The 16,132-nt window shown below is 31.8% G+C and overlaps 1 long non-coding RNA gene across 2 annotated transcripts in view; it reads right to left on the reverse strand.

Moving 5' to 3' along the window:
* Positions 1-16,132, reverse strand: part of LOC127703300 (uncharacterized) — an 86,225-nt gene that overhangs the window by 17,132 nt on the left and 52,961 nt on the right. Inside the window, exon 1 of one of the 2 annotated variants that reach the window (XR_007982897.1) lies at positions 8,483-8,627. The exons of the other annotated variant lie outside the window; for it this stretch is intronic. This is a non-coding gene — a long non-coding RNA (uncharacterized LOC127703300). Of the gene's footprint in view, positions 1-8,482; positions 8,628-16,132 lie in introns of those variants that run through there. 2 annotated transcript variants of the gene reach the window in all.

Consider the following 16,132-nt stretch of genomic DNA (forward strand, 5'->3'; position numbering starts at 1 on the left):
TTTCTTTTTATCACATATATTCATTTTTAAGTTAAGGAAATTGTTCATAAGCCTTGATAAATGAAAGTTTATTAAATTTTAATCATGCAAAGGATATATTTCTTGGCACAATGAAGCCATTTAAGTACCAAGCCACTTTGACATTTTGTTTTCATAACAACTATTTGATCATTTATATTTATTGAATAAATTTTAATTACAAAGTTGCTTCATATATAAAAGTTCAAGAAAAAACAAAAACTTTATTTTTTAAATTAGTGTTTTCTTGTTTAAAGAAAAATAATCTCAAAACTGAATTGTGACTTTTTGTGCTGTGACATTTTGTCCGTGACTTTTTGTCTGTGACTTTTTGTCCTGCGACTTTCTGTCCTACATTCTATGTAAACACAAGGAGATGTGGTATAATAAGAATTGCTAATGAAACAACTATCCGTAAAGTTCAAATGAGGTGGACGAAAGCCACCAGAGACAACCGTACGGCCTTCTAAAAACCATTCCGTTAAGTTGGCTAAAAACGGTCCCAATATGAAAAATATAAAATAATCAAACTCTGAGAAAACTAACGGATTTTACTCAGATCCATCCATCTTGACACCTCAATAATGCGAACACTTTATAATTTTAAACCTAACTGACTCGCAATTTTATAATAAACAATAATTATGAACTTTTTAAAATAAGTTATCCATGGGGAATACTTAAAAAATCATCTTATTCACGATGTAAAAATGAATATTTAAAACTTTTCCGTTATATGTTACCTGTGAAATGGCGTAGTTTTATTTTTTTGGCGCAAATGAAAGATTGATTTTTTTTTCAAAATTGGCGCAAATGCAATGCACCCCTCTTTGGAATCATTTAAAAAGGTAAAATTCACCTGTATTGGTATTGCTGGTATTGCTGGTGTATATTTGTCACACGTTCCATCTACAATATACGGAAATGACACGGCTGGGTATTGTAAAGTTACTGAAGGACGTTTAATGTCAAATTCATATCCCCGGGCGAAAACATGATTATTTACCGGTTTGTCAAAACGCCGTTTGTACACTTACCAAAGTGTATTGATCTTTCACGCTGTCTAGTCTAAGATTAAAAGTTTAGGCAATTTTTGTAGGTTTTTAAAGTGAACGGAAAATGAGCTTTGCAACAGTGTCTCTAACGATAAAAAAAAAATAATGTGGTCCGTCAATATGACATATTACAGAGGCAGGTATAAATATTTGTAAAATTGGCTTAAATATTTCATTTAACAGCAATTTGTAGAACTGATTATTTTGATCCCTCGAATACGTGTAAAATAATGAGTATTTATATTATTTAGATTCTTTCATATAATTGTTTTTGTTTATTGTATTCACGAATTTTATATAAACTCATGACGTTTAGACCTTGACATTTCGTGTAGACACCTGGGGCGTGTTTTATTGGTCTATTCTGCACATCTCCAGAATGTCTTCTGGTGAAGAGTTCAAAAAAAATGAATCTGGAGATAACCTGGAGATATTCTACGGAAGATCAATAAAACAAAAATTCAATTTGCCGTCGAATATAGCAGATTTTTGTTATGTTGGATGACATATTAAATGAAGTTTACGATGATTTTATAGAAAATTAAGATACGTCCGGTAGACATGACTGTAAAAGTGTGCTCTGTTCGTGACATGTTTCTTTGTTCTTTCCTCTGACTCAATTTTTCTAGACAAATCAGGCGTAACCCCCACTATTTGATTTTTAAGAATAATCTTAAACTGCACAAAAATTCGTCAATGTTTGTCTCGAATATGATCAAAAAGGACATCTTGTCTATTCAATTTTTTTAAAGTAACCAAACTGGATTATTTTTGTATAAAGCAAAGATATCGGAAAGTTCTCAAAATCATTTTTCTCTGGTGGTCCTTGAAGAAAATCTCCTGGTCCTAACTATTATTTCTATTGCATAATTTCGATGGTCAAAACCTTCGGACCACCACTTTTCAAAAATTTTCATTGTATATGGATCTATATGCAAGTATATATATAGAAAGTATACCAGACATTTCTCAGACTGTTTTTTCTTCTTTTTTTTTTTAGTAAATCCGTTGGTTGTGTACTGATTGATACTTCAGTCTTGGAGAACAAGATTTATTTCAGTACTATAGTTGTAATTAGCTTTGAGCAAACTTCCAGTAATTGCAAATACCCTTATTTTTGTGCTTTGTGTCTATTGTCTTAATGTAAGTTTTTTTGTGTGTCTCGTACCGATCTTTTGAGTTAATCTAATTGCAATTGATTTGTGCAGGTTGTTCTAATATTGTTCTGTTACACCACTGTCCCAGCCTCGGGGAGGGTTAAGCGCTCACAAACATGTTATTGTACTGTTACACCACTGTCCCAGGTTAGGGGGCTGGTTGGGCCGGATCCCGCTAACATGTTTAACCCCGCCACATTCTGTATGTATGCTCTGTCCAAAGTCAAAGTCAAATGTAATTCAGTGGTTGTCGTTTTTTGCTGTGTTAAATATTTGTTTTTCGTTCATTTTTTTTGTACATTAATTAGACCGTTAGTTTTCTCGTTTGAATTGTTTTACATTCGTCATTTCGGGGCCTTTTATAGCTGACTATGCGGTAAGGGCTTTGCTTATTGTTGAATGCCGTACGGTTTCCTATAGCTGTTAATTGCTGTGTCATTTGGTCTCTTCTGGAGGGTTGTCTCATTGGCAATCTTCGTTTTTATATCAACCCTGCCATATTCTGTGTGTATCTATCCCAAGTCAGGAGCCTGTAGTTTAGTTGTTGTCGTTGGTTCATGTCTCGACTCATATTTGATATTTTGTAAATTATTTTGTTATGTACAATTAGGCCGTAAGTTTTCTCGTTTGAATTGTTTCGCACACTTTTCACGTCTGGCCTTTTGACAGTATCGGGTTTTGTCATTGTTGAAGGCATTAATTACGGTTGTCTATAATTGCTTACATCCACTTCATATTTGAACTCCTGTGGATAGTTGCCTCATTAGCAATCATACATTTCTTCGTTTTTATTTATTTACCTGACTTTTAAACTCGTGTTTTGAACCGAGTCCTGAACATGCATGACATATTTGTCACTGGGCGTTAATAATTAGCAACAAACAATCAACCAATTAAACTTGTGTTAAATAAGAAGAAAAACCATTTGATATTCATTAATTTAGTGGGGTGGGCTGGTAATTAAGAGCTGAAAAATATGCATAATAAGCGACAGATTAAAAATGTTAATAATGCCCTCTATAAATTTAAACTGACAACCACGGAATAGCCCAACTTAGTGTTGAAAGTAGCGTATAACACCAATCAATCAAAATCCCTTCCCTATAATATCAAATAGTCGTCCCTTAACTTTTATTGTCCGTGTAGTTCTTATATTTATCCAGCTTATCGTCATACAGGGATGTCCTATTAAGACTGTCATACCATAAAAACGTTTATAACACAGCTCACATTCCAATATATCTGCATTCATAAATTTATTAATGTCATTTAGACTAAACGACGCCATGTTTGTTATGTGCCTCTGCCGTCTAAACTACCTATCAAAAAAGAAGAGGTGGAAGAGGGCCAGAAGATCTTCCCTATGCAAAAAAACAGAAATGGACCTCTTCTGGCTCACTACCGAAGAACAAAAAAACACGCCCCTGTTTCTTGTCGAAGACTGATTTACCCGGTACGTCTAAACACCACCTAGGCCGCCTTGGTGCACTAAGCTCTGAAAACTGCACTAAGCCCATGATGGAACAGTCATATAAGTACCAAGGTAATTCAGTATGATAATGTTGTAAATAAAGAGCATATATTTAAATTTTATTGTAAATGTATTTATAAATGAAAGAGTTATAAACATTTTACATGGCACGCGCCGACTTTTGTATAATGTGTCCAGTTATCATAGTGTTGATTGAATCCACCGAAGCTTGACGAGTTCATATAAACCAATACCAATATCTTTATTCCCATAACCATTGCAGATACATAGGTACAGAGAGAGTGCAAAATATGTACATGAATATGCATCTATTTACAAAACATATATACAATACAGTGGTTTCCAAATAATATACATTTTAGCTAGGAGGACCCACATGTTTATTTATACACTTTATAAACTTACATAATCTTTTTAGCTCTGAATTTTTGTTCAATTTGCTCATCAATTTTCTAAACTTTAGTGTATTAACATAAGCCAGATAGTACTTATCAAGGTATAATTTTCTACTGTCGTTAAAAAATGGACATTCTAGCAGATAATGAAATTCGTCTCCAATGCTACCAATATTACAAAGATGACATTTTCTATCATTTCTATTAACATTGTTCCACCTCCCTGTCTCTATTGAGAGTCTGTAGTTTGTGGTTCTATATCTACATAAAATAATACTTTCGTGCATATCCAACATATCAAAATATTTGTTTTCAAAATTTAATTCTAACTTAAAAATTCTATAATTTACTGATTATGTAGACTCTTGAAATTGTGTATTCCACAACTGTTTGTATTGGTCTTGTAATCGCAACTTTAGTGCATTTTTTAATCATATATCATTACCAAAACATTAAGAAATCCAAATGTTTGAAAAACCACATTCATCCAATATATTTTTAACTTCACTCACAAAAAATGTACATACATTATTAACAGTAAATAGTGTTTTTTATAGTGTATATGCGATAGAAGATAACTTAGTCTCTTTAGCAGATACTAATTTACACCAATAAGATACTATTTTTAATTTAAAGGATATCTACCAAGTTCTCCGTATACCATATAGCTAGGTGTGGAATTTTCAGTTTCAAAAGAAGTTTACAGAATTTCTGATGGATTCTTTCTATAATTTCAACATCACCATGCCCCCAAATTTCACCTCCATACAAAAGTATGGGTTTCACAACTATATAGAAAAGATCTAAGTGACACTGAGTGGAAATATTACGTATGCGGCCTGATTTCAACACCTTAAACATAGCTTGTGTGGCTTTTTCTGCTAGGTGTTTCTGTGCTAATTTAGTATTACCAGTTCTAGATAATAATATGCCCAAATAGTTAAATTCTTTTAATATTTTCAATGTCAGTGCCGTCTATAGCTATATAAAAATGTAAATTTGACGGTATTCTGCCTCTAGAAAAAATCATCACTTTAGTTAACTTTAAGCTTCCAAATATTACAGTATTCACTGAAAGAATCCAGCTGTTTCTGTAAATCATCAGCACTTTCTGCCAATAGTACTATGTCGTCTGAACTAAGGATATAAATGGAAAGGTTAAATATGCACCAAGATCGTAAATTAAGATTGATTATTATAATGTAAACAAATATGTTCAAAGTTGGTTCGAAAATCTTAAGAGATTTAAAAGTTATCATAAAAAAGAAGATGTGGTATGATTGTTAATGAGACAACTCTCCACAAGAGACCAAATGACACAGAAATTAACAACTATAGGTCACCGTACGGCCTTCAACAATGAGCAAATTCCATACCGCACAGTCAGCTATAAAAGGCCCCGAAATGACAATGCAAAACAATTCAAACGAGAAAACTAACGGCCTAATTTATGTACAAAAAATGAACAAAAAACAAATATGTAACACATAAACAAACAACAACCACTGAATTACAGGCTCCTGACTTGGAACAGGCACATACATACAAAATGTGGAGTTAAACATGTAAGCGGGATCCCAAGCCTCCCCCTAACCTGGGACAGTGGTGTAACAGTACAACATAAGAACGAACTATAAAAATCAGTTGAAAGAGGCTTAACTCATCAGATGGATACAAATACAAATACTACAAATACAAGTTAACATTTTTACGGGGCACGCGCTCTTCTTGTGTTATGTCTGATCACCTTGAAAATTGATCCAACCAATCTTTAACTGGTAAATTATGTTTCCTTGTTGCTAAGTAGTAATGATAAAAGGGCTGTTGATCTTTTCTTTGATGCTTTGTTAGAAAAAATATATTTGGAAAAAGTGATTGTTTAATTGCGCTATTTGAAATAAAAACAGTGAAACAATAGAAATTGGCTTTTACTCAAAGACATATCTGATTTACCTATGGCGTTTTTGTCGTTTGGTTGCTGTCAAATTGAAGTTTATTCCACATCTCCTATAGTTTGAGTTCTGTTTGATTACTTTTTATTACCGTCTCCTCGGAGACGGTATTAAGAGTTGAACGATGGACAGTCTGCGGGCTGAAGGCTTTCTTACTACCTAATTGGAAGATATTACTGACGCTGTCATAATTAAATTTCGTTCATTGGTTGGGACAATTCAAACCTAGTAAATGTCTTTTAATCCCGTAGAGTGTCGGATCTGAACTCTTTATTTTAGTAAATAGATTTGCCTGGTTACCAATCATGCATATCGGTACACAGGTAACACTTATCTATAAATAGCCAAATCTCCTGAAGATTTGTAAACACACACGTGATTATTTCATGTTACGTACATTTTATACGTGAAAACATAAGAAAACTTTTAGGAAAATGCCTTTTTCTTAAGTTATATTTATTTATACTCAGTAAGATTTGATTTGATTTGATTTTTGGTGTTTTAACGCCACTTTTAAGCACCGCTTTTAGGCTATTTCGTGGCGGCCAGTTTTTATTGGTGGAGGAAGCCGGAGCGCCCGGAGAAAACCACCGACCTTCGATAGGAAAACTGACAATCTTAGTCAATTAAGATTGGAGTCGAGTGCACCCGCACGAGCGGGGTTCGAACTCACAACCTCAGTGTTGACTGGCTAGTGATTACAGTAGTAACTACTTAGACCACTCGGCCACCGAGGCCCCCTACTCAGTAAGATAATCTACAGGCAACACAAACATTTTAAAACGGAGCTATCAAATAATTTCTGTTCGATTAATATTAATTTACACAAGAATTTTTATCTCAGGGGGCGGGGGCGGCGGCGGTGGCACTTCGATCTTTCCAATACCCCACCCTTTATATATATATATATATATATATATATATATTAACAAGTCTAAATTGAAAACAACGTTCAAACCTATGATTGCGTTGGATAAAAACCGCAATTTTTATACGTGTGCATGCAAAACAAATTTCTTGGTAGAAGGGTCTAAATACAGCACAAACAACATTTTCCAAAAGGCCAAATGAGTGAAAAAGTATATTTTAACAAAACGCATTTGACTAGCAGGTCGAACAACTGATGTTCTTAAACCCTGCTGACTGCCATTGGCGATTGACAAATAAACGGATCACAAGATGTAACAATAAGTTTTTATCATTAATTTATTACCAAACAGAAAACAATAAACTTGCGGAAAAGATGGTATACCGCAAACATGAGGTGCAAACATTTGTACACCATATCCGGATTTCGACAATTAATGTCTCTTCAGTGATGTTAGGAATCGAAACGGTATTTGGAAGGCCATATAATTTACCTCAATTTAGGATAGACTCTTGAATTTTGAAAGAGTCAAAATAGGATGAACGGATCATATAAGTCCGAAGGCAAATTTGACTATATATATTGAATGATAAAAGAACATACATGCAGTTACCCTAGCTATCATATATATTTTTTACAATAAGTATATATACCTGCACATAGCTATCATTGTTACGCTATTTCCTGGGGAGATACTAGTAAATAGATTTGACAAATATCTTAAACATTTACGAAAGTGATTTTAGAGACATATATACACAATCTCTGGTGATTTTAATTGCATCTGTAAAAAAATATCGACATCTGATTAGTTTCAGATTCAATCATCATCCTTGTCTTATATTTCACCTAAATTTCTCGACCTCATGCAATTTCATGAAGCTTCAAACAGTGACCTATCCCAGCGACTCATCCTTTCCACTCATTACATAATAAGTGCCCCCACACATACCCCAAGATCGTTTGGCTGAGTTGGATGTTGTCTAGATCTACCTAGCTAGGTCTTCCTAGCAAGATATAGCAGAGGTTGAAGAACAGAAGACTAAAAATATATCTAAAAGGGAATATAAGAAGAGCAAAAAACTACTCTCAGACGATGTATGCTAACATATTTTAAGCAATGTTTAATTTCTATGAATGATTTTAAAGGAGATGTGAAGTATACATAATTAATTTAGACAGCAACCCAATTAAGCAACAAACAAAACGTGACAATTTACTTCTAAAGTTCAATCTACGGTCTTCTTCAATGGACATGTCATTACAACATTTTAAAGTTTTGTATCTTCCCAAGTCTAACTATAATATATAGAATAGTTGTGAATATGTGAGCCAAAATTAGTTCCTGTGAAAAAAGTTCCAGTGGAACAAATATCACAGGAAATATATTCTGGGAGAACTTTTTTCACAGATAATTTCTATATGATTTGTTTCATCTCTATAAAATAAGTTCCACAATTTACCTGGTGAAATAAGTTCTGGGTTTGTGAAATTTGTTCCTTACCTAGTGAAATAAGTTCCAGGTTTGTGAGATTTGTTCCTTACCTGGTGAAATAAGTTCCTTGTCTGTGAAATATGTTCCACTGGTTATACAAGTTATCTTTTATACTGAGCATTGTTATCAGTGAGCTTAAAGTTATAATTCAAGTACATTATAAAAACATGTATTATATTGATAATGTAATAAATAAAAGGTGTAAACATCCAATATGGATTCTGTGGAGTATAGCAAAATGGTTAATTACATTATCCATACAAAAATATCCAAATGACAATAATTTAATGAGGCAGATAAGCGAAGAATAAGAAAAATCCGTCAGAAATTTTGTATAGATCAATCATTTATTTATGAATATTGCAATTCAACATATGTTACTTCATATCAGAATTTGTAGATAAACTGTTTTCACAGAAATATGTCTCATCCTTTTGTAATTTTGATTATGCAAATGTTGAAATTAAAATAGCAATACTTTAACATGTTTCATAAGTTATGCAAATATTCAAAGTCAATTAACCATGACTGAGGTACATGGCTAAACAATTTCCATGTAAATGAGATGTGCCAAAGCTAATACAACTGCATACCAAATACCATTGAATTATTATAAGTCGTTCCCTTTAAACAAACCTAAACACAAACATTAACTTATAAACTATGTAAAAGTTTCAAAGTCAATGAACCATGAAGAGGGGGTGAGGCTATATAATATCCATGGAAACGATATTTGCAAATGCCAATAAATTTGCATACCAAATATCGTTTACTTAACATTAGCAGTTCATCTTAAACTGATCTAATCACAAACTAATACATGTAAACTAAGCAAAAGTTTCTAAGTCGATAGACAATGACTGAGGGGGCGGGGCCAAATATTCTCTATGGTAATGAGATGTGCTAATGCTTATACAACTGAATACCAATTAACATTTGCCTACCCTAAATGGTTCCCCTTGAACTGACCTAATCACAAACTAATACATGTTAACTTAGCAAAATTCTCAAAGTCAATAGACGATGACTAAGGGAGCCAAATAATCTCCATGGAAATAAGATATGCCAATGCTTATACAACTGCATACCAAATATCATTGACCTACCACTAGTGGTTCCCCATAAACTGACCTAATCACAAACTAATACATGTAAAATAAGCAAAAGTTTCAAAGTCAATAGACCATGACTGAGGGGGCAGGGCCAAATAATCTCCATGGAAACGAGATGTGTCAATGCTAATACAACTGCATACCAAATATGATTGACCTACCACTTGTGGTTCGCCATAAACTAGACCTAATCACAAACTAATACATTGTTGACGACGCCGCCGCCGCCGACGCCGGAAACAGCATACCTATGTCTCGCTTTTTGACTCCGTCAAGGCGAGACAAAAAATGAAATAGTGTGTTTTAAATATTTATCGCAGTTGTTAATCATAGTTGTGCATTTGTTTTTTAATCATATTATCTACGTACAATATATATGCTGACTTAATTTGAATTTCTCAAAGATTTACCTTATTTTGAACGTTGTCGTGTTGTTTAAAGACTTCAATGTTGAATATTAAACTTGTCAGGTACAACTATAGAATGTTTTGCTTGATATAAAATTAATGCATCATGTTAATCTATAACACCCGGAACTTATTTAACATTTAGTAAAAAAATTAGTTCCGGAACAAATTTTACAGTGCTGGAACATATTTTCTTAAAATATATATTCCGGGTAAAAATTTTCTGTGATATAAATTCCGGTGGAACATATTTCCTATGAAATAAGTTCCAGCGGAACAAATGTCACGACGGAACATTTTTTTTGTTACAAAAAATAATCTTAATAGCAAAAAATAATTCAGATATTACTTGGAACTATGAGCAGGGTCAGGAACAAACTTCTAATGTTTGTTTTGAGGTTTATTGACTATTTATACTAGACATGCTAAATGAGAGAAAGAGAAATAAAAGAAAATTATAAATTTAAAAGACGAAAATACTGTTGGCACTTTAAAAGATTATTCTTAATTGTATGTTTTCTACAAGAATTGTAAAAACAAGTATAAACATACATATACTATGATCATAAAACAAAAAGACATTTATATGTCAACATACGAACGGTCTCCCACAAAAGATTATGTCAATCCAGTATGTCAAGTTTTTAAGGGTAAGTATGATAAGGGCCTTATTCGTCATCCAACATTAAATGGTATAGTAAATAAATATGAAGATATGTACAAGTAAAACAATAACAAAAGATACAGTATCAAGCTGTATGCTTGATTAAGTTTTGGTCAAATTTGTTGATTCTCTTATGTTGATGGCCTCATAGTGAACTTAGAGTAGCTTTGCCGAACTTATCACCTTCTTTATAACCAACGACGTCTATTATGATTTGAAAAAAAATGGCGGCGAAACTACTTTGTTTTCAGGCGCTTACAATAGGTCTTATATAACAAATTACCCGTCTCACGACTCTGAGTATTTTTCATCAAAAAATAAAATCAAGAAGTCCAATAAAACCAAATAATCTGAAAAAAGAAACATTTAATTGTTAAGGATACTCATTATTCAAATATAGAAAAAGAGGCGTGGGGCATTCCACATTGCAGTCCAACTACAATGAATAGACAAAATCTTCATCGACAACAAAAATAACCATATATATATGTGAAGCTTTACATTTTAAGGATCATTTTTGAAAAGATGTGAGATACCGTTGGAAATATATTAATTGTGTTCTTATATGTTTAAATTTTACTACGTTTCACTCTCTACCAGGCATGGGGCGAATTACATTGCAATGTTATGCATTATATTACAATTACTTTGACCAAACCATGCATTATATTACAATTACAATTACATGCATTTATCAAAGTAATGCATTATATTACAATTACTTTTGCAAAGTAATGCCTTGAATTACACATTGAAAATTGAATTTGAAAATTTTATTAGTGAATAGAAAAATTAAACATTTTGAAAAACAACTACAAGTCACAAAAGATTCTAGCTTATGCAGTAACTGTTCCATGAATTGAATATAAGTATACATGTAAAAAGTCTATTTAATTTGACTTTTACAATTTTTAATTATTTTAACTTAATGTTGACTTTACTTTTATAAATATACTTTTTGTTGTTTTTCTTTAAATTTTAAACGAAATATTTAATTACTGTGAATTACTTCCCTAATTATAAAATAAACATAGACCTTAATTAAAATTAACATATTCTTAATTAATCAAGAAATCTTAAATTTGGTTTAGTTAAAACTCCAACAATATGTTAAAGATGTAGTATGTGAAAAAAGTAATGACATGTAATGTAATGTAATGCATGAAATTACACAACTTTTTGCTAAAGTAATGCATTATATTACAATTACATGTAATGCACAAATTGCTGCATTACACATTGAATGCAATTACTTGGAAAAATGTAATGCATTACCATGCATTACAATTACAAATTTGCATTACCCCATGCCTGCTCTCTACACTTTTCGATGCCTATAATGAACGAAAAACTTTCAGGTGGAAGCGGCCATACTTTTCTAACACAAATAAACAAATAAACAAGCAAACAACCAAAGAAAAAGCCAACGAACAACTCCGATCTGTTTGAAAAAAAATAATCGATAAAAAGACATTACCCCCAATTTCCAGTTTTAATACTTTCCCCCCAAAAAAATTGGTAAATCTAAAAAAAGGTATAAGCCTTTTATAATTTGTGTTATCTACTACAATTTACATACAGTTTTGAACGAATTGAACTACAAAGAGAAAAAATTTTCCACTTTCATCAGCTATGAGACGGCTAGCTTTTTAGAAAAGCTATTACTTGTTCAGTTTATAAGAATTCATAATTGAAAGGGTTATTTGCATGAGTATAGATCAATTGCTTTTCTTTCACCCAAGCCATGCATATACTCAGAGGACAAAAAGGATAAAAAACTTGAACACAAGTACAGTATAAGTAAACTTTTTGAAAATAAAATAGTTCCCTACTTTATCATCTTACTATTTTATGACGTATTAGGACCTAAATTAAATAAAAAAATTTTGCAAAGTTTTAAAATATCCAGTTACCTTTAAAGAATAATGATAAGATCCGAAATAAGGTAACTTTAAACTGTGAAGGAAAACATGTATATATGATGAATCGTTCTAAACCCCAACCCTTTTACATAAGTCTTATAAAATAACCTTCTCATTATAAATTCTGATGTACGTATAGCACCTTTAACTAACAATTATAAGAAAGTTTAATTTAAGACCACTTAAATTCTAAATTCTTATTTGTAAATATATCCAGTTCTTACTTAACTTATTCTTACACTTCAGCACATTATGAATATTATTTTTAAAATTTTATGATGACAATCCTATGAATTAGTTATAGTATTAATTATTTAGTAATTATTATTGCCTTAATTCAGTCATCTGTACATAATTAAATGTTTCCTTATGTTCTAAGGTGTATATAGTTGCTACAATTATACCCTATGGGTAGTGCTCCACAATTAATGGAGGAATATACAAGAAACTGAACTGAACTGAACTGATTAATCGTAGAGAGATGTACCTAAATTTATGGTAAATAGTTAACAGAAAAAAGTTTCATTCTCAGTCTTATTTCAACTGTATTAATTTTAAAGACATGTCAGATCCAAACGAAGTCTACGTATATGTACATGTATACGTCTTGTCTTGTCTATAGTCGGGAAATTTTCAATTCAATTCATTTCATTTGAAAACGTTAAAAATAATATAGATCTTATTCATTGCAAAACGTGGCGTCCTTTTTGGATAAAACCCCTGTTTCATCTACGAGGAAAGTCCTATAATATAAGAATGCATTTATAGGTGTGGTTGAACATTGATAGTAAAAAAAAGGAAAATCTGGCATCAATAGAGCGCATAATAAATTAAAAAATAATTCCCGAAATAAATGTATATAAAATATGTGTGTGACTATTGAAAGTGTATCCACATATTTACAAGACACTGTCGCTTTTTTCACTCGTTCTTGTCCAGTAACACCGTGTATCATCGGTACAGCGGATATAGGTACTAACCAAGCGGACGTGATCGATTTTTCTTCTGACACGGTAAGAAAGTCTTTGTTTTGTTTACATAATATCAATGTGTACCTCAATCTAAACATAATTGTTGTTTTAAGAAATGATTTGGTCGTAGGTTGATGATTAGAGAAGTCTCATTATTTTCCTAAAACAAGAACGCTTACTAAAACATGTGCAAATACTTGTCAAAGAAGTTGGCGCTCGTCTCATCCGATATGATTCTATATTCAATATTGCAACTCTTTTTCTGATAGAAGGCCATGCACTGTGTGTACGTAATAAGTATAGCTGTTTCAATAATTGGCATTGAAATCTTTCATACATATGTTATTTTTCGATATTTTATTCCGAAAAGAAGCGTTGTGTACAGTGTATAGCTGACCACATAAATCCTTCTGTACAGTGCATAGTTAAATGAATGTACGGTATATAGCTTTTCACCCTTCGAAGTACCTATTAAGCTGTATCCGCTGTACCGATGAGTGAGTAATAAATTCCTCAAACGAGTTTGAATAGGGAAATACAATCTGAAGAAGGAATTTGTCATCAACATTTTAATAAGGCAATATTTGGTTTTAAATGAAGCCCGTTCTTATCTGTATTTGTTGCCGTACTTATCAAAATACGATTTTCAAATAATCAAACTCAAACAGTAAAGTTTTGTTTCTCCTTAAAATCGTTCTTCTCCAGTATTACCATGATTACAAGCCTGAACGAATTTCAATGAGAAAATAAATTCTGAATAATGAATTTGACTCCATTTTTCTGTCAGTTTTCTGTCCCAATCAAGACCGACCCCCCTTTCACAAACGGGCTAAAATAATGCGTACATTGAACTCCCGTCATTTATCATATTTGGTTTTTTTCTTAACATTTTCAGGTAGTAAGATTTGGTTTTAAATCGAGCTCATGAGAAATTATGAACTTTTTGGTCTTACAGAAAACATGTTATTTCATATCAATTTAATGTTGTTTTTGCAAGACTCATAATCAAGAATTGCGAGAAAGACTATTTCGCAGACTGTTGAAAGATATACAGTCCGTTCTTACAACGAATAAGTCCTTGTGCACAGATGTTTAATAAAAATAAAACAAAAACTCGCCCATAAGCCAAACCAAAGAAAGAAACCAATAAAAGCACGTACTCTACCAAGATATTAGACTTATCAAAACAAAACAAAAAACACATTGTATGTTTATATTAAATAAAATATGATATTCGTTTATTTAATTGATGTTGGAAAGGAGAAAAAATTCACGAAGAAAAACAAAAACGAACTGATAATAGACAAACTATAAAACAATATCAATTGTTATTTCTTTTACTTTAGAACTGCAGAACGTATAATAACAAAATTAATTTAGCTGACTCATTACACATAAACTGTATAAAAATACATTAAATGGGACTTTTGAGGTTTTTTTCTCCATTATCGTTAAAGTCAATACACAAAGTATTTAATTACATAAATCAATTTCGAAAAAACTTTAAAATTTCGCATTATTAAATTTTTATAAAAAACACTGTTTTAATAACATAATATTCATAAGATAGATTCATAAAATATTGAATCTGAATATTCATAAGCAATAAGGATAATCCAATCAATTTTGTTGATTGGATTATTCACGGCTGAGTAGTTGTGAATCAGTGACACGTGCCCTCATTATTTTATAAAAATATTGAATATCTATTTAAGTTCGTTTTCAAAATATTCCAAAAGTTTCCACTAAAATAGACAACGTGAAACGAATGTAAACATTTGTTCCTGTGTGCATATGCGATGACTTTAAAAGAGTCCTGGGTGCACTTTGTATGTCCTGAGTGCACTCAGGAGGTCCTGGGCAGTGTTTAGACGTACCCGTTGATTTGCAACTGTATTTTTTCTGTTTTGGCACATACTTATATATGAACCTCATTAAATTCGATCTCAAAATAGCGAATATAAAGGAACAGATATTTTAAAGTCTTAATAAATTCCATTGAGCACAAAACTAATCCAAATTCGATTTCAATTATTTCGTGATTCTAAAATACGTTTTTTTTGTGGCAGAAATTGCAATTATTTTTTTTATCTGATATGACTTTGAAACACTGATTTAAGATTTATATTGTCCACAAAATATCATAAAATATAAGGGATAAAAAAGACGCTTTTCTATTATTTTTTTACAAGTTTGTTAATTGTTTAATTATGTCGTAATTTGCTTGGTCAGTGGCGGATTAAGGAGCCGACATATCGCTTCCCCTTTGATTGGATAATATATCATTTTTAGCATAATTAAAAGCATCATTTTTTTTATCCTGGCTACACGTGGCGTTATTTCTCCGTCTGTATAACACAGCTAGTGAATTAGTCTAAATATCCATCCAATGCATAGTAATATTTCTTTTTCATCACTTTTTTTATTCTTAAATATAAGCGTTGTCTATTTCTATCTGACAAGCACACACATGGACTTTTTCATTAGTATAGAAAGTCCCTGGCCAACAATAGCAACAACGTCCTTTTGATGATCAATTCGTTATAAAAAAAACAACTAAACTCTCTAAACTAAACTATGTGGACAGTGGGTCATCGCACACAGGTTTGTTTAACAAGACAGCT

The sequence above is a fragment of the Mytilus californianus genome, unplaced genomic scaffold, assembly GCF_021869535.1.
Source record: "Mytilus californianus isolate M0D057914Y unplaced genomic scaffold, xbMytCali1.0.p SCAF_5, whole genome shotgun sequence".
NCBI lineage: Eukaryota > Metazoa > Mollusca > Bivalvia > Mytilida > Mytilidae > Mytilus > Mytilus californianus.